At 49.0% G+C, this 25,238-nt stretch overlaps 14 non-coding genes across 14 annotated transcripts; 7 read left to right on the plus strand and 7 right to left on the minus strand.

The window, feature by feature from the left end:
- Positions 1-6,771: 6,771 nt before the first annotated feature.
- Positions 6,772-6,844, minus strand: Trnav-uac (transfer RNA valine (anticodon UAC)). Its single transcript has one exon. It is a non-coding gene; the product is annotated as a tRNA-Val (tRNA).
- A 2,088-nt stretch (positions 6,845-8,932) lies between these two features.
- Positions 8,933-9,004, plus strand: Trnap-ugg (transfer RNA proline (anticodon UGG)). Its single transcript has one exon. It is a non-coding gene; the product is annotated as a tRNA-Pro (tRNA).
- Positions 9,005-9,639: 635 nt separating this feature from the next.
- Positions 9,640-9,712, minus strand: Trnav-uac (transfer RNA valine (anticodon UAC)). Its single transcript has one exon. It is a non-coding gene; the product is annotated as a tRNA-Val (tRNA).
- Positions 9,713-11,795: 2,083 nt separating this feature from the next.
- Trnap-ugg (transfer RNA proline (anticodon UGG)) lies at positions 11,796-11,867 on the plus strand. Its single transcript has one exon. It is a non-coding gene; the product is annotated as a tRNA-Pro (tRNA).
- A 635-nt stretch (positions 11,868-12,502) lies between these two features.
- Trnav-uac (transfer RNA valine (anticodon UAC)) lies at positions 12,503-12,575 on the minus strand. The gene has a single exon. It is a non-coding gene; the product is annotated as a tRNA-Val (tRNA).
- Positions 12,576-14,658: 2,083 nt separating this feature from the next.
- Positions 14,659-14,730, plus strand: Trnap-ugg (transfer RNA proline (anticodon UGG)). The gene has a single exon. It is a non-coding gene; the product is annotated as a tRNA-Pro (tRNA).
- A 635-nt stretch (positions 14,731-15,365) lies between these two features.
- Positions 15,366-15,438, minus strand: Trnav-uac (transfer RNA valine (anticodon UAC)). The gene has a single exon. It is a non-coding gene; the product is annotated as a tRNA-Val (tRNA).
- Positions 15,439-17,527: 2,089 nt separating this feature from the next.
- Trnap-ugg (transfer RNA proline (anticodon UGG)) lies at positions 17,528-17,599 on the plus strand. The gene has a single exon. It is a non-coding gene; the product is annotated as a tRNA-Pro (tRNA).
- Positions 17,600-18,234: 635 nt separating this feature from the next.
- On the minus strand, positions 18,235-18,307 carry Trnav-uac (transfer RNA valine (anticodon UAC)). The gene has a single exon. It is a non-coding gene; the product is annotated as a tRNA-Val (tRNA).
- Positions 18,308-20,396: 2,089 nt separating this feature from the next.
- Positions 20,397-20,468, plus strand: Trnap-ugg (transfer RNA proline (anticodon UGG)). The gene has a single exon. It is a non-coding gene; the product is annotated as a tRNA-Pro (tRNA).
- A 635-nt stretch (positions 20,469-21,103) lies between these two features.
- On the minus strand, positions 21,104-21,176 carry Trnav-uac (transfer RNA valine (anticodon UAC)). Its single transcript has one exon. It is a non-coding gene; the product is annotated as a tRNA-Val (tRNA).
- A 2,089-nt stretch (positions 21,177-23,265) lies between these two features.
- Trnap-ugg (transfer RNA proline (anticodon UGG)) lies at positions 23,266-23,337 on the plus strand. The gene has a single exon. It is a non-coding gene; the product is annotated as a tRNA-Pro (tRNA).
- Positions 23,338-23,972: 635 nt separating this feature from the next.
- Positions 23,973-24,045, minus strand: Trnav-uac (transfer RNA valine (anticodon UAC)). Its single transcript has one exon. It is a non-coding gene; the product is annotated as a tRNA-Val (tRNA).
- Positions 24,046-24,266: 221 nt separating this feature from the next.
- On the plus strand, positions 24,267-24,338 carry Trnap-cgg (transfer RNA proline (anticodon CGG)). Its single transcript has one exon. It is a non-coding gene; the product is annotated as a tRNA-Pro (tRNA).
- Positions 24,339-25,238: the final 900 nt, after the last annotated feature.

The raw sequence follows: 25,238 nt of genomic DNA on the forward strand, positions 1-25,238 counted from the left end.
CCCGGACGCCTGCATTACAGGAGTACGCCCTACTCCCAGCCATACAATTGCATTTGAAAGCAGAATAACATGAGCTACAGAGCAACTCCGACTTTTGTGTCTGACCTACTTTTAATGATACTGTGGTCGGTTTAGTTACTACTATCGCTGCTGGGCGAAGCAGACCAGTTGAAAGCCACACGGTATTCTTGTAAAGAACAGGTAATGGAAATTTAGGTAAAACGACATCAAAAAAAGTTGCGTGGTGGAGCGACACATACAGTTGGCTCTTCGTAGATGATCATTGCTGCACGGAATAATTCTTAAGGCACCGACGCCTTCAGGAGTCGTGTTTGGAAGTTTTGCTTGCAGTATATTCCGCTATCTTTTCGTTATGAGTTGGTGTTTCGGATTCCCGGTGTAGGGGGGGTGGGCGTAGCTCAGATGGTAGAGCGCTCGCTTAGCGTGCGAGGGGTACTGGGATCGTTACCCAGCGCCTCCAGAAAAAAAACGTCGAGGCGCGGCCGTCGTGCAGGTCGGACGTGCCTGGAGCGTTGTTTACATGCTCAGCTGCGGCCTGCGGTGCGGCACGTGGTGAGTCGAGGGCCGTTGCGGCGCGCAAACATCTTGTTTGTAACGAATAGAACCTAACATGGATCACCCAGAGCGGAAAGATACTTTGAAGTTTATGTTTGATGGAAGTTTTTCTCGACCGAAATATTACGAAGTCGAACGATTTCTCGATGAAGACGTAAAATTGCCTCCCACCGATATCATTGGTATCCATTTGTCTATTGTCAGTAGCACAGTTTATATCAAAATGCGTGACCCAGAATTGTGCGACAAAATCATAGATTCATGTGGCGGTACCTATAAATTTCGACACAGTGACGGGAATGTTGGTGAGGTGACTGTTGTCCACGCTGGTCTTGGTATTCGTACCGTCAGGATTTTCGAGTTGCCTTTTGAAATCTCGGCCGAACAAATTAATGCTTCTATTAAGTCCTACGGCAAAATTATCAGTAACATTGCCGAAAAGTGGGCCTCGTTCCATAAGTACCCTGTTTTGAACGGTGTGCGGCAAATTAAGATCGAATTGCAACGGCATATTCCGTCCTACCTAACGATTTGTGGATATAGGGCGATAATCATATATGAGGGACAGCCTCGTACATGTTCAGGCTGTAATTCCACGGGACACGTCCGGGCACAGTGCATCCAACGACGTGTAACGCAGCTGCCTGCGGGTGAACTGGGCCCTCCCCCGCAACCGACAATATTACCGACTACTTATGTAGCGGCGGTCCGTGCAAATACACCCACTGCGTCGGCTGCGGAAGTCGGACTTAGTGTGGCAGATGTTACGAATGACGGAGATGTACCTATGGAAATCTCTACCGCTCAGGAAGCTTTGCCGGTCGCTGGCTTACTAGCCGCGGTGCCCCGTGACGACTCACGTGAGGAAGCCAGGGTTGACGTTGTGGAGGCGGCCACTACCGCCACTGACAGCCAGCAAGAGACAGAGGCTCTTCCTCTTCCTTTAAAGAATGCGGAAGCCTCTGTCAGTGGGTCCTCCCCGAAAAAGCACAAGAAACGTCGGATCGCTCGTCCGGCGGCAGCTCAATCGGCACCTCCCTTGCGTGAAAAGGCCAAACACGCGGGCCGCATGATCTGCGATGACACTTCGGGGACCGAAGATTATCTTCCGTCGTTGGCCTCACCCATGAATATTGACGATGATGTATCCAACCTTGACACGGGGAGGGCACATATTAGTGCACCACCGCGGACGGCCCAAGTTGCAGATGTGCAGGGCGACGGCCCGCAATGCGGTTCCGGAACTGCTGCAGCAGGCGCGACGACGGCTGTGTCTGTCGATAATTGGGCGGATGATATTGAAGATATGACTGGCAATCCCGAGCGTGAAGAACCGATGGCAACTGGTGATACGCTGCTTACGTCTCGGCGCAATGCAGCGTCCACGGACGGCGACGTCTAGACTTATACGACCTCCGAAGCGGACGACTGATGAAGGGATAAAAATCGTACCTGTTTTCATCTGCAGATGACCACTCATCCCACATTGCTCTGTTCACGACAATCCTATAAGATTTCTACCATAAATGTTAACCGCATTGTCTCTCAAGCAAAAATCCACAGCCTTCGACATTATTTACGGGCCGCTGATATAGACATTCTGTTCGTACAGGAAGCACTGACTCCACTCCTAGCCGACGTACCCGGTTATGACGCCATTGTCAATATAGGGACGGAGGCAGGTACGATCATTCTGTATCGGGAAGGCATTGAATGTTCTTGTTTGTCCATGTTACCTACCGGACGAGGCATTGCCGCACAGTTCCATGATGTACTCCTTCTTAATGTGTACGCCCCTTCCGGTTCCAACGCGCGAGCGGCGAGGAGGGAGTTTTACACGGGAGAGATAGCGAATCTAATCACCGACTTGCGTCTGCGTATTATTATGGGTGGTGACTTTAACTGCGTATTGCGCCGCACCGATCAAACGCCGAACTTTAACTTCAGCCAGGAACTGCTAACACTGGTTACAGAATTGCAGTCAGTCGACACGTGGGCGACCTTACACCCAGATGAAGTTGCCTTTACTCACTTTACGCAGACATCTTCCAGCAGGTTAGATCGCATATATGTGCAACGCGGTCTTTTAGCCGACGTGGGAACTTGCGAATATTGGCCCGTTAATTTCAGTGACCATATCGCTTACCACATCGTCTTTAATCACTCACCGCAGAAAGTTTATAGAGGCTTCGGACGATGGCAACTCAACTGTCGCCTCTTACAAGACGCCACTTTAGAGCGTGAGATCCGGTCAGTTTGGCACTCCGTAACATCAAGCAGGCCCACGTATTCCACGTGGATTGATTGGTGGACGCTTCATGCAAAGGGGAAACTCATTACTTGCATCAAGCACCACGCCCGGATTCGCGCTCGCGGTGAGAAGGAAATCACTGAATTCTATTTCTGTGCCCTGCGAGAATTGTACCGGGATTATCATCAGGTGCCTAATAACATCACGCACGTACGCAGACTCCAAGCCAAGATTACATCCTTGACGGGCTGCACCGCCGTCGGCCACCAGATTCGAGCACGTGACTCCACAAACTTGCCGCAACAGCAGACGTCAGTCCATCATATCGTCCAACAGTTACGTGCAGCGCGTAGGAAACTTATTCATAAGTTGCAGGATGCAGACGGTGCTTGTTATACCCTACAGCGAGACATCAAAAACCATGTTACCAACCACTTTGCTGCACTTTACACCTGTGCTGGTGTACCACATGAGAAAGTGCGAGAATGGTATCATTCTGGACCCCCGCCGTACTGCATTACCGACGACCTCAATCGGGACCTGCTTGCTCCCTTTACCAAAGAAGAACTGAAGGATGCCCTGCTTGCTGCGCCACGAAATAAATCTCCGGGCACGGACGGGCTCTCTGTCGAGTTTTACGTCAAATATTGGCCTATATTAGGGGACGAACTCACAGAGATGTACAATGAAGTACTACGTGGGATTGCTCTACCCCCAGCCTTCACAGAAGGGTTAACTGTTTTAATACCTAAGACGCCGACGCCGACCACCACCAAAGATCTGCGGCCCATTACTCTGCTCAATGCCGACTTTAAGCTTCTGACGCGCGCCCTCAATGCCCGATTACGGCAGCTGTTACCCTATCTTCTGGGACCATACCAAATGAGTGCGATCCGTGGTCGGTCGCTGTCCACCATTTTGGCGCTATATCGGGATCTCGTCTCCCTCACCTGGGCCACCCGTACTCCTATGGCCATAGCATTTCTTGACTTCGATAAGGCTTACGATCGAGCTGACTATCACTATCTCAGCGGCGTGATGGAATCAATGGGCTTCAGTCTTAATTTTATCCACCTCATCAACAACTGTATCAGTGGTACCCGTACACGCTTCCTGATCAATAATACATTGACGGAGTACGTCCAGCTCTCACGGGGTATCAAGCAAGGCTGTCCACTTTCAACGACGCTCTATGCGATCCTCATGGAACCCTTGTTGCGCCATCTACATCATAGCCTCCCTGGATTCCAGTTTTATGGTATCAAGTCTGTGGTCCAAGCTTACGCAGACGATGTCAGCGTGCTTCTTAACGACGTTCGCGATGTCACCGCAGCGAAACGCATTCTTGAGGAATTCCAAAGAGATAGTGGTGCCATGTTAAACGTCAATAAATCCGCCGCCTTAACGCTTGGTCAAGAACGACCTATCACAGGCGAAGCTTGGCTGCCCTGTGTACAGACTAGAAAACACCTTGGTCTCTACGTTACGGCCCGGCCTCTGGACATGTCTCACAAAAATTGGATACCCAAAATTCAGGCGATAAAAGCACTCCTGCGCGACCAGAACATGCGACACCTCGATCGTCTGCAGCGAGCCTTTTTCGTCAACTCTTATGCCCTCTCCAAATTACAATTTGTTGCCGCCGTCCTACCTATGCCACCCACAGTAGCAAGATCACTCCTAGCGGCGGCCGCCTGGTACGTCTGGAAGCTCAATATTTTTAAGGTTTCCTTCACCACGACAGCACTGCCATGCGATATGGGAGGCCTTGGCTTGAAAAACCCCGGCATTCATGCCCTAGCCCTGTATCTGAAACGCTCATGGCAGATACTCACCGCCAGCGAGGACACCGTCACGAAGCGGCTCTATCAACTGTCCCGCCCCCGCAATATATCTCCGCCTGTGGACATTGGCCACGTCGGCCCGCACTTTCAGCATATAGCACTGTATTACCTTGAAAGTAGCTATCTCGACGACGAGCTTTTCAAGAAGCCGACGGTAAAACTGTACCGCCACTTACTTCGGCCGTCACTGCCTGGGCCCTTGGAAAAGAAGTATCCGGCTTGCAATTGGTCCCTCGTTTGGGCTAACATCCATAATCCAACGCTTCCGACAGATGTCCGCTCCAAATGGTATGACGTGGTCGCTGACACTATTCCGACGAAAGAAAAGCGGCACAGGATTAATCTTGCACCCAGTCCCTACTGCGACTTGTGCCACATGGTTGAGACTATTGCACATCTGTTTGTCTGCAAGGATCAAGTGCACATCTGGAATTGGACGCGCAAAAAACTCGCTGTGCTCAACCGGACTGCGCCTCATGCGATTCAGATCCACGACATTCTGCGCCCGGACTACCGACTCTTCCCTGCAGCCAAACATAACAGCTACCTATGGCTTATGGGACATTTTATCCACTATATTCTGTCCGGCAGTGCGCCTAATGTCTTAGATTTTCAAGTATATCTCTCACACCAACACTGGCGCACAACCAACCAATATGGGCACCGGTATCAGTCAACATTTCAAAATTTTCTTCACATCGTCCTTGAGATGAAGTAGGACGTGGATAACATGAATATCTGTTATAACAATTCGTTTTTCCTGTACTATAGTCAAGGTTATACTCACTGCAAAGACTTAAATTTGTCTCATTGTGATTCTGAATAAAGCAACGTATGAGATCAAGAATATGTCCTTCCCAGGAGCAGTTATTTCTACGACATATTAAATTAGGTGTATTTTGCATGAAACAAAAGCGCAAAACAGACAGTAGAAACGAGCAAAAAAGATGGATAGAAAACAAACGAATATACAAATTACAACGAACAAAAAAAAAAAAAACTAAAAAAAAACAAAAAACAAAAAAAATGGATAAGGCAAAAAAAAGTTGATAAAAAAAAGAAAAAAAAAAAAGGTATGATTCCTGCTTAGGGTGCAGGAGGTCCCGGGTTCAAATCCCGGACGAGCCCTAGCGTTTTGTGCAAACTGATCGCATGTGTGTGGCTGAGTCGACGCAAAATGCTCGGCGGCAGTATCAAATGAATTTCATATTTGATGTGAGCAATTGACACTCTGATCCGACGTGTGAAGGCGATTACGAAGGTTTTTGGGTACAGATGGAAGCAGATGCATGTTACTATGTCTTGTTTTTAATGATGAAAAAGTGTTTCCGCCCGGGATCGAACCGGGGACCTTCTGCGTGTTAGGCAGACGTGTAGAAAAAAAAAAAAAAAAAAAAAAAAAAAAAAGGGGTATGATTCCTGCTTTGGGTGCAGGAGGTCCCGGGTTCAAATCCCGGACGAGCCCTACCGTTTTGACCGTGCTGAAGAGTAGGTGTAGCTCACCCACGTTTGTAGCTCTGCAATGAAGAAGAGATGCGTGCCGCAGCACGCTGTGTGTGGCCCTACGGTCATGAAGGGACGTTTGATATGGCAAGAATCTGATACCAGTAAATTACATAGGTCGATTTCTGTAGAAGAGCCGACAGTAATCTTGCATGCAACGGAAAACAAAGGTTGTCTTTGCAGAACGTGTGCACCGTGATTGGAGACGAAGCTCAATCGTGGAGCAGTCTACCTTCATCTGATTAGCGACAACGTCAACCAAAGCGTGGGATACAAGACTGAGCGTAGTTAAGAGTTTCTCACTATTAGTTACGTTCACACTTCAACAGAGTTGTGACAAGGCGAGTGCAAAGAGCTCAGGAAAGCCAGTATGAAGCGAACTTGAAGTAGTCTTGAAGAAATGGATACTAAATTTTGCAGGCCAGAATGGAGCTACGAGCGTTCTGAGTTACTGAATACCGGTGCACTATGGGAGCAAGAGCATTTGACAGTAAAATAACGCGATATCGGTGTAGCATACGACATTTATTATCCCTGCATACGCAGACGTGACGTTATCTCGGAAATGGAATCCGAAAACGGGTTTAAAAAAAGTCGTGCTTCCGCCCGGGATCGAACCGGGGACCTTCAGCGTGTAAAGCAGACGTGATAACCGCTACACCACGGAAACGACGGTTTTGCCGTTGTACTACCTGGAAAACCGTAGTTCCAACAGATTTTTCCTGCGTAAGCAAGGGCATCGGCTACGAGCTCCGTCCGATTCTAGAAGTTGTTATAGTAAAAGACAACGATAAAAACAATCAAACCGCAACAGCCAGGGAGAACGCTGGGTGAGCAGTAGCTCTGCACGGTGACACCAAGAACGGAGGCGTTACTCATGTGCATCGAGAAGGCTCGTTGGTCTCGGGGAATGATCCCTGCTTCGGGTGCAGGAGGTCCCGGGTTCAAATCCCGGACGAGCCCTTGCGTTTCGTGCAAACGTGTGGCGACTACTGGCATGCCGGCGCCTGTTCCGCGCATTTCCAGCCCTCCAGGTAAGCACAAAAACCAAGTAGCCGCTTCTGAAAGAGTTTCATGTATCATTTGAGCCATCTGCAGCCTGGTGGTTGGACGTTTGAAATTGATTTAAATGTTCACCGTAGAGATTGTAGCAAGTGTCTTGTTGAGTGCGACAAAAATGTGTTTCCGCCCGGAATCGAACCGGTGACGTTCTGCGTGTTGGCAGACGTGATAACCGCTACACCACGGAAACTGCTACGCTGTGAGCTCCACATGTGACACAACTTGAGGACGATCGCAACTTTGGCGTAAAAATCACTTTGCGGAAACGCACAATGCAGGAATTTCGCATTCGTACCTAACAATCGACAGCACCCTTGCCTGTCTGAATGCCACCATGAATAAGAGCCCAAGAAGTCGTCGGCAATGAACGCGGCCGAGTCCTCGGTAGCATCAGCTACTCTTGCTTTCCGTAAGAGCTACCGTCAATTCGCGCAGTCGCTATTGCAAATGATGTCACCAAAAGCAATCACTTCGTTAGCGGCAAGGAGCCCGGGCCCAGCGGTAGCAGTAGCTCTACATGGAGGCACCAGCAGCCCCGACAGGCCGCCGCTGGCGCGCCGGCGCCCGGACCCGCGACCCCTAATGACGTTGCAGTCGATGTATTTCTTAATATCGCTTTTCGAAGAAGCAAGCCAGGTGTAAATCACACAGTATTTTACTGATGATCTGGAAACGCAAATTTAGAACAAGTAGAACATTATATAAAATTTTGTTGTGTGGTCGAGCGGTACCCACCCTTCGCTCTTCCCAGATTATCGTTGCTGCACGGAATGATTGTTAAAGCAGCGACGGCTTCAGAGTTCGTCTTCTCCAACGTTTGCTTTTGCAGTACATTCCGCAATCTTTTCGTTATGAGTCGTCTGTTTCGGTTTCCCGATGTAGTTTTGCTCACAGCTCCCGACTTCTCTTAACCCCGAGCCACCACTAGCCGAAAATTCCGCACTGCAGTCTGGTCTATCTGCAGAGCTCGATAAGAGCATCGCGGTCGTTCCTGAGCTAATGAAACGGCCGTATCTGTAGTTGTTCCCAGATGTCTCCCACAGCAACGGCCTCCCGGACGCCTGCATTACAGGAGTACGCCCTACTCCCAGCCATACAATTGCATTTGAAAGCAGAATAACATGAGCTACAGAGCAACTCCGACTTTTGTGTCTGACCTACTTCTAATGATACTGTGGTCGGTTTACTTACTACTATCGCTGCTGGACGAAGCAGACCAGTTGAAAGCCACACGGTATTCTTGTAAAGAACAGGTAATGGAAATTTAGGTAAAACGATATCAAAAAAAGTTGCGTGGTGGAGCGACACATACAGTTGGCTCTTCGTAGATGATCATTGCTGCACGGAATAATTCTTAAGGCACCGACGCCTTCAGGAGTCGTGTTTGGAAGTTTTGCTTGCAGTATATTCCGCTATCTTTTCGTTATGAGTTGGTGTTTCGGATTCCCGGTGTTCTTTTGTTTAGTGCATTTGCCTTCCCTTTACACTGAGAAACCACATGACGAAAGTGAAACACCACCGTCTGTTCATCTGCAGAGCGCGATGAAATTATTCACTCTACATTCATTGCCTTTAATATTCTTGCCATCAGTGGTGGGCGCTGCCTTCAGAAAGCGCTTTTCTTCCTGATTTACATGAAAGTTTGTGTTCCTCGGAGGTGGACTGCTTGGGATTACCTTCACTGCCAGCAGCAGGTGGCTCGTTGGTCTAGGGGTATGATTCCTGCTTTGGGTGCAGGAGGTCCCGGGTTCCAATCCCGGACGAGTCCTACCGTTTTGACCGTGCTGAAGAGTAGGTGTAGCTCACCCACGTTTGTAGCTCTGCAATGAAGAAGAGATGCGTGCCGCAGCACGCTGTGTGTGGCCCTACGGTCATGAAGGGACGTTTGATATGGCAAGAATCTGATACCAGTAAATTACATAGGTCGATTTCTGTAGAAGAGCCGACAGTAATCTTGCATGCAACGGAAAACAAAGGTTGTCTTTGCAGAACGTGTGCACCGTGATTGGAGACGAAGCTCAATCGTGGAGCAGTCTACCTTCATCTGATTAGCGACAACGTCAACCAAAGCGTGGGATACAAGACTGAGCGTAGTTAAGAGTTTCTCACTATTAGTTACGTTCACACTTCAACAGAGTTGTGACAAGGCGAGTGCAAAGAGCTCAGGAAAGCCAGTATGAAGCGAACTTGAAGTAGTCTTGAAGAAATGGATACTAAATTTTGCAGGCCAGAATGGAGCTACGAGCGTTCTGAGTTACTGAATACCGGTGCACTATGGGAGCAAGAGCATTTGACAGTAAAATAACGCGATATCGGTGTAGCATACGACATTTATTATCCCTGCATACGCAGACGTGACGTTATCTCGGAAATGGAATCCGAAAACGGGTTTAAAAAAAGTCGTGCTTCCGCCCGGGATCGAACCGGGGACCTTCAGCGTGTAAAGCAGACGTGATAACCGCTACACCACGGAAACGACGGTTTTGCCGTTGTACTACCTGGAAAACCGTAGTTCCAACAGATTTTTCCTGCGTAAGCAAGGGCATCGGCTACGAGCTCCGTCCGATTCTAGAGGTTGTTATAGTAAAAGACAACGATAAAAACAATCAAACCGCAACAGCCAGGGAGAACGCTGGGTGAGCAGTAGCTCTGCACGGTGACACCAGGAACGGAGGCGTTACTCATGTGCATCGAGAAGGCTCGTTGGTCTCGGGGAATGATCCCTGCTTCGGGTGCAGGAGGTCCCGGGTTCAAATCCCGGACGAGCCCTTGCGTTTCGTGCAAACGTGTGGCTACTACTGGCATGCCGGCGGCTGTTCCGCGCATTTCCAGCCCTCCAGGTAAGCACAAAAACCAAGTAGCCGCTTCTGAAAGAGTTTCATGTATCATTTGAGCCATCTGCAGCCTGGTGGTTGGACGTTTGAAATGGATTTAAATGTTCACCGTAGAGATTGTAGCAAGTGTCTTGTTGAGTGCGACAAAAATGTGTTTCCGCCCGGAATCGAACCGGTGACGTTCTGCGTGTTGGCAGACGTGATAACCGCTACACCACGGAAACTGCTACGCTGTGAGCTCCACATGTGACACAACTTGAGGACGATCGCAACTTTGGCGTAAAAATCACTTTGCGGAAACGCACAATGCAGGAATTTCGCATTCGTACCTAACAATCGACAGCACCCTTGCCTGTCTGAATGCCACCATGAATAAGAGCCCAAGAAGTCGTCGGCAATGAACGCGGCCGAGTCCTCGGTAGCATCAGCTACTCTTGCTTTCCGTACGAGCTACTGTCAATTCGCGCAGTCGCTATTGCAAATGATGTCACCAAAAGCAATCACTTCGTTAGCGGCAAGGAGCCCGGGCCCAGCGGTAGCTTCTACATGGAGGCACCAGCAGCCCCGACAGGCCGCCGCTGGCGCGCCGGCGCCCGGACCCGCGACCCCTAATGACGTTGCAGTCGATGTATTTCTTAATATCGCTTTTCGAAGAAGCAAGCCAGGTGTAAATCACACAGTATTTTACTGATGATCTGGAAACGCAAATTTAGAACAAGTGGAACATTATATAAAATTTTGTTGTGTGGTCGAGCGGTACCCACCCTTCGCTCTTCCCAGATTATCGTTGCTGCACGGAATGATTGTTAAAGCAGCGACGGCTTCAGAGTTCGTCTTCTCCAACGTTTGCTTTTGCAGTACATTCCGCAATCTTTTCGTTATGAGTCGTCTGTTTCGGTTTCCCGATGTAGTTTTGCTCACAGCTCCCGACTTCTCTTAACCCCGAGCCACCACTAGCCGAAAATTCCGCACTGCAGTCTGGTCTATCTGCAGAGCTCGATAAGAGCATCGCGGTCGTTCCTGAGCTAATGAAACGGCCGTATCTGTAGTTGTTCCCAGATGTCTCCCACAGCAACGGCCTCCCGGACGCCTGCATTACAGGAGTACGCCCTACTCCCAGCCATACAATTGCATTTGAAAGCAGAATAACATGAGCTACAGAGCAACTCCGACTTTTGTGTCTGACCTACTTCTAATGATACTGTGGTCGGGTTACTTACTACTATCGCTGCTGGACGAAGCAGACCAGTTGAAAGCCACACGGTATTCTTGTAAAGAACAGGTAATGGAAATTTAGGTAAAACGATATCAAAAAAAGTTGCGTGGTGGAGCGACACATACAGTTGGCTCTTCGTAGATGATCATTGCTGCACGGAATAATTCTTAAGGCACCGACGCCTTCAGGAGTCGTGTTTGGAAGTTTTGCTTGCAGTATATTCCGCTATCTTTTCGTTATGAGTTGGTGTTTCGGATTCCCGGTGTCCTTTTGTTTAATGCATTTGCCTTCCCTTTACACTGAGAAACCACATGACGAAAGTGAAACACCACCGTCTGTTCATCTGCAGAGCGCGATGAAATTATTCACTCTACATTCATTGCCTTTAATATTCTTGCCATCAGTGGTGGGCGCTGCCTTCAGAAAGCGCTTTTCTTCCTGATTTACATGAAAGTTTGTGTTCCTCGGAGGTGGACTGCTTGGGATTACCTTCACTGCTAGCAGCAGGTGGTTCGTTGGTCTAGGGGTATGATTCCTGCTTTGGGTGCAGGAGGTCCCGGGTTCCAATCCCGGACGAGTCCTACCGTTTTGACCGTGCTGAAGAGTAGGTGTAGCTCACCCACGTTTGTAGCTCTGCAATGAAGAAGAGATGCGTGCCGCAGCACGCTGTGTGTGGCCCTACGGTCATGAAGGGACGTTTGATATGGCAAGAATCTGATACCAGTAAATTACATAGGTCGATTTCTGTAGAAGAGCCGACAGTAATCTTGCATGCTACGGAAAACAAAGGTTGTCTTTGCAGAACGTGTGCACCGTGATTGGAGACGAAGCTCAATCGTGGAGCAGTCTACCTTCATCTGATTAGCGACAACGTCAACCAAAGCGTGGGATACAAGACTGAGCGTAGTTAAGAGTTTCTCACTATTAGTTACGTTCACACTTCAACAGAGTTGTGACAAGGCGAGTGCAAAGAGCTCAGGAAAGCCAGTATGAAGCGAACTTGAAGTAGTCTTGAAGAAATGGATACTAAATTTTGCAGGCCAGAATGGAGCTACGAGCGTTCTGAGTTACTGAATACCGGTGCACTATGGGAGCAAGAGCATTTGACAGTAAAATAACGCGATATCGGTGTAGCATACGACATTTATTATCCCTGCATACGCAGACGTGACGTTATCTCGGAAATGGAATCCGAAAACGGGTTTAAAAAAAGTCGTGCTTCCGCCCGGGATCGAACCGGGGACCTTCAGCGTGTAAAGCAGACGTGATAACCGCTACACCACGGAAACGACGGTTTTGCCGTTGTACTACCTGGAAAACCGTAGTTCCAACAGATTTTTCCTGCGTAAGCAAGGGCATCGGCTACGAGCTCCGTCCGATTCTAGAGGTTGTTATAGTAAAAGACAACGATAAAAACAATCAAACCGCAACAGCCAGGGAGAACGCTGGGTGAGCAGTAGCTCTGCACGGTGACACCAAGAACGGAGGCGTTACTCATGTGCATCGAGAAGGCTCGTTGGTCTCGGGGAATGATCCCTGCTTCGGGTGCAGGAGGTCCCGGGTTCAAATCCCGGACGAGCCCTTGCGTTTCGTGCAAACGTGTGGCGACTACTGGCATGCCGGCGGCTGTTCCGCGCATTTCCAGCCCTCCAGGTAAGCACAAAAACCAAGTAGCCGCTTCTGAAAGAGTTTCATGTATCATTTGAGCCATCTGCAGCCTGGTGGTTGGACGTTTGAAATTGATTTAAATGTTCACCGTAGAGATTGTAGCAAGTGTCTTGTTGAGTGCGACAAAAATGTGTTTCCGCCCGGAATCGAACCGGTGACGTTCTGCGTGTTGGCAGACGTGATAACCGCTACACCACGGAAACTGCTACGCTGTGAGCTCCACATGTGACACAACTTGAGGACGATCGCAACTTTGGCGTAAAAATCACTTTGCGGAAACGCACAATGCAGGAATTTCGCATTCGTACCTAACAATCGACAGCACCCTTGCCTGTCTGAATGCCACCATGAATAAGAGCCCAAGAAGTCGTCGGCAATGAACGCGGCCGAGTCCTCGGTAGCATCAGCTACTCTTGCTTTCCGTAAGAGCTACCGTCAATTCGCGCAGTCGCTATTGCAAATGATGTCACCAAAAGCAATCACTTCGTTAGCGGCAAGGAGCCCGGGCCCAGCGGTAGCTTCTACATGGAGACACCAGCAGCCCCGACAGGCCGCCGCTGGCGCGCCGGCGCCCGGACCCGCGACCCCTAATGACGTTGCAGTCGATGTATTTCTTAATATCGCTTTTCGAAGAAGCAAGCCAGGTGTAAATCACACAGTATTTTACTGATGATCTGGAAACGCAAATTTAGAACAAGTAGAACATTATATAAAATTTTGTTGTGTGGTCGAGCGGTACCCACCCTTCGCTCTTCCCAGATTATCGTTGCTGCACGGAATGATTGTTAAAGCAGCGACGGCTTCAGAGTTCGTCTTCTCCAACGTTTGCTTTTGCAGTACATTCCGCAATCTTTTCGTTATGAGTCGTCTGTTTCGGTTTCCCGATGTAGTTTTGCTCACAGCTCCCGACTTCTCTTAACCCCGAGCCACCACTAGCCGAAAATTCCGCACTGCAGTCTGGTCTATCTGCAGAGCTCGATAAGAGCATCGCGGTCGTTCCTGAGCTAATGAAACGGCCGTATCTGTAGTTGTTCCCAGATGTCTCCCACAGCAACGGCCTCCCGGACGCCTGCATTACAGGAGTACGCCCTACTCCCAGCCATACAATTGCATTTGAAAGCAGAATAACATGAGCTACAGAGCAACTCCGACTTTTGTGTCTGACCTACTTCTAATGATACTGTGGTCGGTTTACTTACTACTATCGCTGCTGGACGAAGCAGACCAGTTGAAAGCCACACGGTATTCTTGTAAAGAACAGGTAATGGAAATTTAGGTAAAACGATATCAAAAAAAGTTGCGTGGTGGAGCGACACATACAGTTGGCTCTTCGTAGATGATCATTGCTGCACGGAATAATTCTTAAGGCACCGACGCCTTCAGGAGTCGTGTTTGGAAGTTTTGCTTGCAGTATATTCCGCTATCTTTTCGTTATGAGTTGGTGTTTCGGATTCCCGGTGTTCTTTTGTTTAGTGCATTTGCCTTCCCTTTACACTGAGAAACCACATGACGAAAGTGAAACACCACCGTCTGTTCATCTGCAGAGCGCGATGAAATTATTCACTCTACATTCATTGCCTTTAATATTCTTGCCATCAGTGGTGGGCGCTGCCTTCAGAAAGCGCTTTTCTTCCTGATTTACATGAAAGTTTGTGTTCCTCGGAGGTGGACTGCTTGGGATTACCTTCACTGCTAGCAGCAGGTGGCTCGTTGGTCTAGGGGTATGATTCCTGCTTTGGGTGCAGGAGGTCCCGGGTTCAAATCCCGGACGAGCCCTACCGTTTTGACCGTGCTGAAGAGTAGGTGTAGCTCACCCACGTTTGTAGCTCTGCAATGAAGAAGAGATGCGTGCCGCAGCACGCTGTGTGTGGCCCTACGGTCATGAAGGGACGTTTGATATGGCAAGAATCTGATACCAGTAAATTACATAGGTCGATTTCTGTAGAAGAGCCGACAGTAATCTTGCATGCTACGGAAAACAAAGGTTGTCTTTGCAGAACGTGTGCACCGTGATTGGAGACGAAGCTCAATCGTGGAGCAGTCTACCTTCATCTGATTAGCGACAACGTCAACCAAAGCGTGGGATACAAGACTGAGCGTAGTTAAGAGTTTCTCACTATTAGTTACGTTCACACTTCAACAGAGTTGTGACAAGGCGAGTGCAAAGAGCTCAGGAAAGCCAGTATGAAGCGAACTTGAAGTAGTCTTGAAGAAATGGATACTAAATTTTGCAGGCCAGAATGGAGCTACGAGCGTTCTGAGTTACTGAATACCGGTGCACTATGGGAGTAAGAGCATTTGACAGTAAAATAACGCGATATCGGTGTAGCATATGACATTTATTATCCCTGCATACGCAGACGTGACGTTATCTCGGAAATGGAATCCGAAAACGGGTTTAAAAAAAGTCGTGCTTCCGCCCGGGATCGAACCGGGGACCTTCAGCGTGTAAAGCAGACGTGATAACCGCTACACCACGGAAACGACGGTTTTGCCGTTGTACTACCTGGAAAACCGTAGTTCCAACAGATTTTTCCTGCGTAAGCAAGGGCATCGGCTACGAGCTCCGTCCGATTCTAGAAGTTGCTATAGTAAAAGACAACGATAAAAACAATCAAACCGCAACAGCCAGGGAGAACGCTGGGTAAGCAGTAGCTCTGCACGGTGACACCAAGAACGGAGGCGTTACTCATGTGCATCGAGAAGGCTCGTTGGTCTCGGGGAATGATCCCTGCTTCGGGTGCAGGAGGTCCCGGGTTCAAATCCCGGACGAGCCCTTGCGTTTCGTGCAAACGTGTGGCGACTACTGGCATGCCGGCGGCTGTTCCGCGCATTTCCAGCCCTCCAGGTAAGCACAAAAACCAAGTAGCCGCTTCTGAAAGAGTTTCATGTATCATTTGAGCCATCTGCAGCCTGGTGGTTGGACGTTTGAAATTGATTTAAATGTTCACCGTAGAGATTGTAGCAAGTGTCTTGTTGAGTGCGACAAAAATGTGTTTCCGCCCGGAATCGAACCGGTGACGTTCTGCGTGTTGGCAGACGTGATAACCGCTACACCACGGAAACTGCTACGCTGTGAGCTCCACATGTGACACAACTTGAGGACGATCGCAACTTTGGCGTAAAAATCACTTTGCGGAAACGCACAATGCAGGAATTTCGCATTCGTACCTAACAATCGACAGCACCCTTGCCTGTCTGAATGCCACCATGAATAAGAGCCCAAGAAGTCGTCGGCAATGAACGCGGCCGAGTCCTCGGTAGCATCAGCTACTCTTGCTTTCCGTACGAGCTACTGTCAATTCGCGCAGTCGCTATTGCAAATGATGTCACCAAAAGCAATCACTTCGTTAGCGGCAAGGAGCCCGGGCCCAGCGGTAGCAGTAGCTCTACATGGAGGCACCAGCAGCCCCGACAGGCCGCCTCTGGCGCGCCGGCGCCCGGACCCGCGACCCCTAATGACGTTGCAGTCGATGTAATTCTTAATATCGCTTTTCGAAGAAGCAAGCCAGGTGTAAATCACACAGTATTTTACTGATGATCTGGAAACGCAAATTTAGAACAAGTAGAACATTATATAAAATTTTGTTGTGTGGTCGAGCGGTACCCACCCTTCGCTCTTCCCAGATTATCGTTGCTGCACGGAATGATTGTTAAAGCAGCGACGGCTTCAGAGTTCGTCTTCTCCAACGTTTGCTTTTGCAGTACATTCCGCAATCTTTTCGTTATGAGTCGTCTGTTTCGGTTTCCCGATGTAGTTTTGCACACAGCTCCCGACTTCTCTTAACCCCGAGCCACCACTAGCCGAAAATTCCGCACTGCAGTCTGGTCTATCTGCAGAGCTCGATAAGAGCATCGCGGTCGTTCCTGAGCTAATGAAACGGCCGTATCTGTAGTTGTTCCCAGATGTCTCCCACAGCAACGGCCTCCCGGACGCCTGCATTACAGGAGTACGCCACTACTCCCAGCCATACAATTGCATTTGAAAGCAGAATAACATGAGCTACAGAGCAACTCCGATTTTTGTGTCTGACCTACTTCTAATGATACTGTGGTCGGTTTACTTACTACTATCGCTGCTGGACAAAGCAGACCAGTTGAAAGCCACACGGTATTCTTGTAAAGAACAGGTAATGGAAATTTAGGTAAAACGATATCAAAAAAAGTTGCGTGGTGGAGCGACACATACAGTTGGCTCTTCGTAGATGATCATTGCTGCACGGAATAATTCTTAAGGCACCGACGCCTTCAGGAGTCGTGTTTGGAAGTTTTGCTTGCAGTATATTCCGCTATCTTTTCGTTATGAGTTGGTGTTTCGGATTCCCGGTGTTCTTTTGTTTAGTGCATTGGCCTTCCCTTGACACTGAGAAACCACATGACGAAAGTGAAACACCACCGTCTGTTCATCTGCAGAGCGCGATGAAATTATTCACTCTACATTCATTGCCTTTAATATTCTTGCCATCAGTGGTGGGCGCTGCCTTCAGAAAGCGCTTTTCTTCCTGATTTACATGAAAGTTTGTGTTCCTCGGAGGTGGACTGCTTGGGATTACCTTAACTGCTAGCAGCAGGTGGCTCGTTGGTCTAGGGGTATGATTCCTGCTTTGGGTGCAGGAGGTCCCGGGTTCAAATCCCGGACGAGCCCTACCGTTTTGACCGTGCTGAAGAGTAGGTGTAGCTCACCCACGTTTGTAGCTCTGCAATGAAGAAGAGATGCGTGCCGCAGCACGCTGTGTGTGGCCCTACGGTCATGAAGGGACGTTTGATATGGCAAGAATCTGATACCAGTAAATGACATAGGCCGATTTCTGTAGAAGAGCCGACAGTAATCTTGCATGCTACGGAAAACAAAGGTTGTCTTTGCAGAACGTGTGCACCGTGATTGGAGACGAAGCTCAATCGTGGAGCAGTCTACCTTCATCTGATTAGCGACAACGTCAACCAAAGCGTGGGATACAAGACTGAGCGTAGTTAAGAGTTTCTCACTATTAGTTACGTTCACACTTCAACAGAGTTGTGACAAGGCGAGTGCAAAGAGCTCAGGAAAGCCAGTATGAAGCGAACTTGAAGTAGTCTTGAAGAAATGGATACTAAATTTTGCAGGCCAGAATGGAGCTACGAGCGTTCTGAGTTACTGAATACCGGTGCACTATGGGAGTAAGAGCATTTGACAGTAAAATAACGCGGTATCGGTGTAGCATACGACATTTATTATCCCTGCATACGCAGACGTGACGTTATCTCGGAAATGGAATCCGAAAACGGGTTTAAAAAAAGTCGTGCTTCCGCCCGGGGTCGAACCGGGGACCTTCAGCGTGTAAAGCAGACGTGATAACCGCTACACCACGGAAACGACGGTTTTGCCGTTGTACTACCTGGAAAACCGTAGTTCCAACAGATTTTTCCTGCGTAAGCAAGGGCATCGGCTACGAGCTCCGTCCGATTCTAGAAGTTGCTATAGTAAAAGACAACGATAAAAACAATCAAACCGCAACAGCCAGGGAGAACGCTGGGTGAGCAGTAGCTCTGCACGGTGACACCAAGAACGGAGGCGTTACTCATGTGCATCGAGAAGGCTCGTTGGTCTCGGGGAATGATCCCTGCTTCGGGTGCAGGAGGTCCCGGATTCAAATCCCGGACGAGCCCTTGCGTTTCGTGCAAACGTGTGGCGACTACTGGCATGCCGGCGGCTGTTCCGCGCATTTCCAGCCCTCCAGGTAAGCACAAAAACCAAGTAGCCGCTTCTGAAAGAGTTTCATGTATCATTTGAGCCATCTGCAGCCTGGTGGTTGGACGTTTGAAATTGATTTAAATGTTCACCGTAGAGATTGTAGCAAGTGTCTTGTTGAGTGCGACAAAAATGTGTTTCCGCCCGGAATCGAACCGGTGACGTTCTGCGTGTTGGCAGACGTGATAACCGCTACACCACGGAAACTGCTACGCTGTGAGCTCCACATGTGACACAACTTGAGGACGATCGCAACTTTGGCGTAAAAATCACTTTGCGGAAACGCACAATGCAGGAATTTCGCATTCGTACCTAACAATCGACAGCACCCTTGCCTGTCTGAATGCCACCATGAATAAGAGCCCAAGAAGTCGTCGGCAATGAACGCGGCCGAGTCCTCGGTAGCATCAGCTACTCTTGCTTTCCGTAAGAGCTACCGTCAATTCGCGCAGTCGCTATTGCAAATGATGTCACCAAAAGCAATCACTTCGTTAGCGGCAAGGAGCCCGGGCCCAGCGGTAGCAGTAGCTCTACATGGAGGCACCAGCAGCCCCGACAGGCCGCCGCTGGCGCGCCGGCGCCCGGACCCGCGACCCCTAATGACGTTGCAGTCGATGTATTTCTTAATATCGCTTTTCGAAGAAGCAAGCCAGGTGTAAATCACACAGTATTTTACTGATGATCTGGAAACGCAAATTTAGAACAAGTAGAACATTATATAAAATTTTGTTGTGTGGTCGAGCGGTACCCACCCTTCGCTCTTCCCAGATTATCGTTGCTGCACGGAATGATTGTTAAAGCAGCGACGGCTTCAGAGTTCGTCTTCTCCAACGTTTGCTTTTGCAGTACATTCCGCAATCTTTTCGTTATGAGTCGTCTGTTTCGGTTTCCCGATGTAGTTTTGCTCACAGCTCCCGACTTCTCTTAACCCCGAGCCACCACTAGCCGAAAATTCCGCACTGCAGTCTGGTCTATCTGCAGAGCTCGATAAGAGCATCGCGGTCGTTCCTGAGCTAATGAAACGGCCGTATCTGTAGTTGTTCCCAGATGTCTCCCACAGCAACGGCCTCCCGGACGCCTGCATTACAGGAGTACGCCACTACTCCCAGCCATACAATTGCATTTGAAAGCAGAATAACATGAGCTACAGAGCAACTCCGATTTTTGTGTCTGACCTACTTCTAATGATACTGTGGTCGGTTTACTTACTACTATCGCTGCTGGACAAAGCAGACCAGTTGAAAGCCACACGGTATTCTTGTAAAGAACAGGTAATGGAAATTTAGGTAAAACGATATCAAAAAAAGTTGCGTGGTGGAGCGACACATACAGTTGGCTCTTCGTAGATGATCATTGCTGCACGGAATAATTCTTAAGGCACCGACGCCTTCAGGAGTCGTGTTTGGAAGTTTTGCTTGCAGTATATTCCGCTATCTTTTCGTTATGAGTTGGTGTTTCGGATTCCCGGTGTTCTTTTGTTTAGTGCATTTGCCTTCCCTTGACACTGAGAAACCACATGACGAAAGTGAAACACCACCGTCTGTTCATCTGCAGAGCGCGATGAAATTATTCACTCTACATTCATTGCCTTTAATATTCTTGCCATCAGTGGTGGGCGCTGCCTTCAGAAAGCGCTTTTCTTCCTGATTTACATGAAAGTTTGTGTTCCTCGGAGGTGGAGTGCTTGGGATTACCTTCACTGCTAGCAGCAGGTGGCTCGTTGGTCTAGGGGTATGATTCCTGCTTTGGGTGCAGGAGGTCCCGGGTTCAAATCCCGGACGAGCCCTACCGTTTTGACCGTGCTGAAGAGTAGGTGTAGCTCACCCACGTTTGTAGCTCTGCAATGAAGAAGAGATGCGTGCCGCAGCACGCTGTGTGTGGCCCTACGGTCATGAAGGGACGTTTGATATGGCAAGAATCTGATACCAGTAAATTACATAGGTCGATTTCTGTAGAAGAGCCGACAGTAATCTTGCATGCTACGGAAAACAAAGGTTGTCTTTGCAGAACGTGTGCACCGTGATTGGAGACGAAGCTCAATCGTGGAGCAGTCTACCTTCATCTGATTAGCGACAACGTCAACCAAAGCGTGGGATACAAGACTGAGCGTAGTTAAGAGTTTCTCACTATTAGTTACGTTCACACTTCAACAGAGTTGTGACAAGGCGAGTGCAAAGAGCTCAGGAAAGCCAGTATGAAGCGAACTTGAAGTAGTCTTGAAGAAATGGATACTAAATTTTGCAGGCCAGAATGGAGCTACGAGCGTTCTGAGTTACTGAATACCGGTGCACTATGGGAGTAAGAGCATTTGACAGTAAAATAACGCGATATCGGTGTAGCATATGACATTTATTATCCCTGCATACGCAGACGTGACGTTATCTCGGAAATGGAATCCGAAAACGGGTTTAAAAAAAGTCGTGCTTCCGCCCGGGATCGAACCGGGGACCTTCAGCGTGTAAAGCAGACGTGATAACCGCTACACCACGGAAACGACGGTTTTGCCGTTGTACTACCTGGAAAACCGTAGTTCCAACAGATTTTTCCTGCGTAAGCAAGGGCATCGGCTACGAGCTCCGTCCGATTCTAGAAGTTGCTATAGTAAAAGACAACGATAAAAACAATCAAACCGCAACAGCCAGGGAGAACGCTGGGTAAGCAGTAGCTCTGCACGGTGACACCAAGAACGGAGGCGTTACTCATGTGCATCGAGAAGGCTCGTTGGTCTCGGGGAATGATCCCTGCTTCGGGTGCAGGAGGTCCCGGGTTCAAATCCCGGACGAGCCCTTGCGTTTCGTGCAAACGTGTGGCGACTACTGGCATGCCGGCGGCTGTTCCGCGCATTTCCAGCCCTCCAGGTAAGCACAAAAACCAAGTAGCCGCTTCTGAAAGAGTTTCATGTATCATTTGAGCCATCTGCAGCCTGGTGGTTGGACGTTTGAAATTGATTTAAATGTTCACCGTAGAGATTGTAGCAAGTGTCTTGTTGAGTGCGACAAAAATGTGTTTCCGCCCGGAATCGAACCGGTGACGTTCTGCGTGTTGGCAGACGTGATAACCGCTACACCACGGAAACTGCTACGCTGTGAGCTCCACATGTGACACAACTTGAGGACGATCGCAACTTTGGCGTAAAAATCACTTTGCGGAAACGCACAATGCAGGAATTTCGCATTCGTACCTAACAATCGACAGCACCCTTGCCTGTCTGAATGCCACCATGAATAAGAGCCCAAGAAGTCGTCGGCAATGAACGCGGCCGAGTCCTCGGTAGCATCAGCTACTCTTGCTTTCCGTACGAGCTACTGTCAATTCGCGCAGTCGCTATTGCAAATGATGTCACCAAAAGCAATCACTTCGTTAGCGGCAAGGAGCCCGGGCCCAGCGGTAGCAGTAGCTCTACATGGAGGCACCAGCAGCCCCGACAGGCCGCCTCTGGCGCGCCGGCGCCCGGACCCGCGACCCCTAATGACGTTGCAGTCGATGTAATTCTTAATATCGCTTTTCGAAGAAGCAAGCCAGGTGTAAATCACACAGTATTTTACTGATGATCTGGAAACGCAAATTTAGAACAAGTAGAACATTATATAAAATTTTGTTGTGTGGTCGAGCGGTACCCACCCTTCGCTCTTCCCAGATTATCGTTGCTGCACGGAATGATTGTTAAAGCAGCGACGGCTTCAGAGTTCGTCTTCTCCAACGTTTGCTTTTGCAGTACATTCCGCAATCTTTTCGTTATGAGTCGTCTGTTTCGGTTTCCCGATGTAGTTTTGCACACAGCTCCCGACTTCTCTTAACCCCGAGCCACCACTAGCCGAAAATTCCGCACTGCAGTCTGGTCTATCTGCAGCGCTCGATAAGAGCATCGCGGTCGTTCCTGAGCTAATGAAACGGCCGTATCTGTAGTTGTTCCCAGATGTCTCCCACAGCAACGGCCTCCCGGACGCCTGCATTACAGGAGTACGCCACTACTCCCAGCCATACAATTGCATTTGAAAGCAGAATAACATGAGCTACAGAGCAACTCCGATTTTTGTGTCTGACCTACTTCTAATGATACTGTGGTCGGTTTACTTACTACTATCGCTGCTGGACAAAGCAGACCAGTTGAAAGCCACACGGTATTCTTGTAAAGAACAGGTAATGGAAATTTAGGTAAAACGGTATCAAAAAAAGTTGCGTGGTGGAGCGACACATACAGTTGGCTCTTCGTAGATGATCATTGCTGCACGGAATAATTCTTAAGGCACCGACGCCTTCAGGAGTCGTCTTTGGAAGTTTTGCTTGCAGTATATTCCGCTATCTTTTCGTTATGAGTTGGTGTTTCGGATTCCCGGTGTTCTTTTGTTTAGTGCATTTGCCTTCCCTTGACACTGAGAAACCACATGACGAAAGTGAAACACCACCGTCTGTTCATCTGCAGAGCGCGATGAAATTATTCACTCTACATTCATTGCCTTTAATATTCTTGCCATCAGTGGTGGGCGCTGCCTTCAGAAAGCGCTTTTCTTCCTGATTTACATGAAAGTTTGTGTTCCTCGGAGGTGGAGTGCTTGGGATTACCTTCACTGCTAGCAGCAGGTGGCTCGTTGGTCTAGGGGTATGATTCCTGCTTTGGGTGCAGGAGGTCCCGGGTTCAAATCCCGGACGAGCCCTACCGTTTTGACCGTGCTGAAGAGTAGGTGTAGCTCACCCACGTTTGTAGCTCTGCAATGAAGAAGAGATGCGTGCCGCAGCACGCTGTGTGTGGCCCTACGGTCATGAAGGGACGTTTGATATGGCAAGAATCTGATACCAGTAAATTACATAGGTCGATTTCTGTAGAAGAGCCGACAGTAATCTTGCATGCAACGGAAAACAAAGGTTGTCTTTGCAGAACGTGTGCACCGTGATTGGAGACGAAGCTCAATCGTGGAGCAGTCTACCTTCATCTGATTAGCGACAACGTCAACCAAAGCGTGGGATACAAGACTGAGCGTAGTTAAGAGTTTCTCACTATTAGTTACGTTCACACTTCAACAGAGTTGTGACAAGGCGAGTGCAAAGAGCTCAGGAAAGCCAGTATGAAGCGAACTTGAAGTAGTCTTGAAGAAATGGATACTAAATTTTGCAGGCCAGAATGGAGCTACGAGCGTTCTGAGTTACTGAATACCGGTGCACTATGGGAGTAAGAGCATTTGACAGTAAAATAACGCGATATCGGTGTAGCATATGACATTTATTATCCCTGCATACGCAGACGTGACGTTATCTCGGAAATGGAATCCGAAAACGGGTTTAAAAAAAGTCGTGCTTCCGCCCGGGATCGAACCGGGGACCTTCAGCGTGTAAAGCAGACGTGATAACCGCTACACCACGGAAACGACGGTTTTGCCGTTGTACTACCTGGAAAACCGTAGTTCCAACAGATTTTTCCTGCGTAATCAAGGGCATCGGCTACGAGCTCCGTCCGATTCTAGAAGTTGCTATAGTAAAAGACAACGATAAAAACAATCAAACCGCAACAGCCAGGGAGAACGCTGGGTAAGCAGTAGCTCTGCACGGTGACACCAAGAACGGAGGCGTTACTCATGTGCATCGAGAAGGCTCGTTGGTCTCGGGGTATGATCCCTGCTTCGGGTGCAGGAGGTCCCGGGTTCAAATCCCGGACGAGCCCTTGCGTTTCGTGCAAACGTGTGGCGACTACTGGCATGCCGGCGGCTGTTCCGCGCATTTCCAGCCCTCCAGGTAAGCACAAAAACCAAGTAGCCGCTTCTGAAAGAGTTTCATGTATCATTTGAGCCATCTGCAGCCTGGTGGTTGGACGTTTGAAATGGATTTAAATGTTCACCGTAGAGATTGTAGCAAGTGTCTTGTTGAGTGCGACAAAAATGTGTTTCCGCCCGGAATCGAACCGGTGACGTTCTGCGTGTTGGCAGACGTGATAACCGCTACACCACGGAAACTGCTACGCTGTGAGCTCCACATGTGACACAACTTGAGGACGATCGCAACTTTGGCGTAAAAATCACTTTGCGGAAACGCACAATGCAGGAATTTCGCATTCGTACCTAACAATCGACAGCACCCTTGCCTGTCTGAATGCCACCATGAATAAGAGCCCAAGAAGTCGTCGGCAATGAACGCGGCCGAGTCCTCGGTAGCATCAGCTACTCTTGCTTTCCGTACGAGCTACCGTCAATTCGCGCAGTCGCTGTTGCATATGATGTCACCAAAAGCAATCACTTCGTTAGCGGCAAGGAGCCCGGGCCCAGCGGTAGCTCTACATGGAGGCACCAGCAGCCCCGACAGGCCGCCTCTGGCGCGCCGGCGCCCGGACCCGCGACCCCTAATGACGTTGCAGTCGATGTAATTCTTAATATCGCTTTTCGAAGAAGCAAGCCAGGTGTAAATCACACAGTATTTTACTGATGATCTGGAAACGCAAATTTAGAACAAGTAGAACATTATATAAAATTTTGTTGTGTGGTCGAGCGGTACCCACCCTTCGCTCTTCCCAGATTATCGTTGCTGCACGGAATGATTGTTAAAGCAGCGACGGCTTCAGAGTTCGTCT

Source organism: Schistocerca gregaria, chromosome 2 (genome assembly GCF_023897955.1).
Source record: "Schistocerca gregaria isolate iqSchGreg1 chromosome 2, iqSchGreg1.2, whole genome shotgun sequence".
In the NCBI taxonomy this organism is placed as follows: domain Eukaryota; kingdom Metazoa; phylum Arthropoda; class Insecta; order Orthoptera; family Acrididae; genus Schistocerca; species Schistocerca gregaria.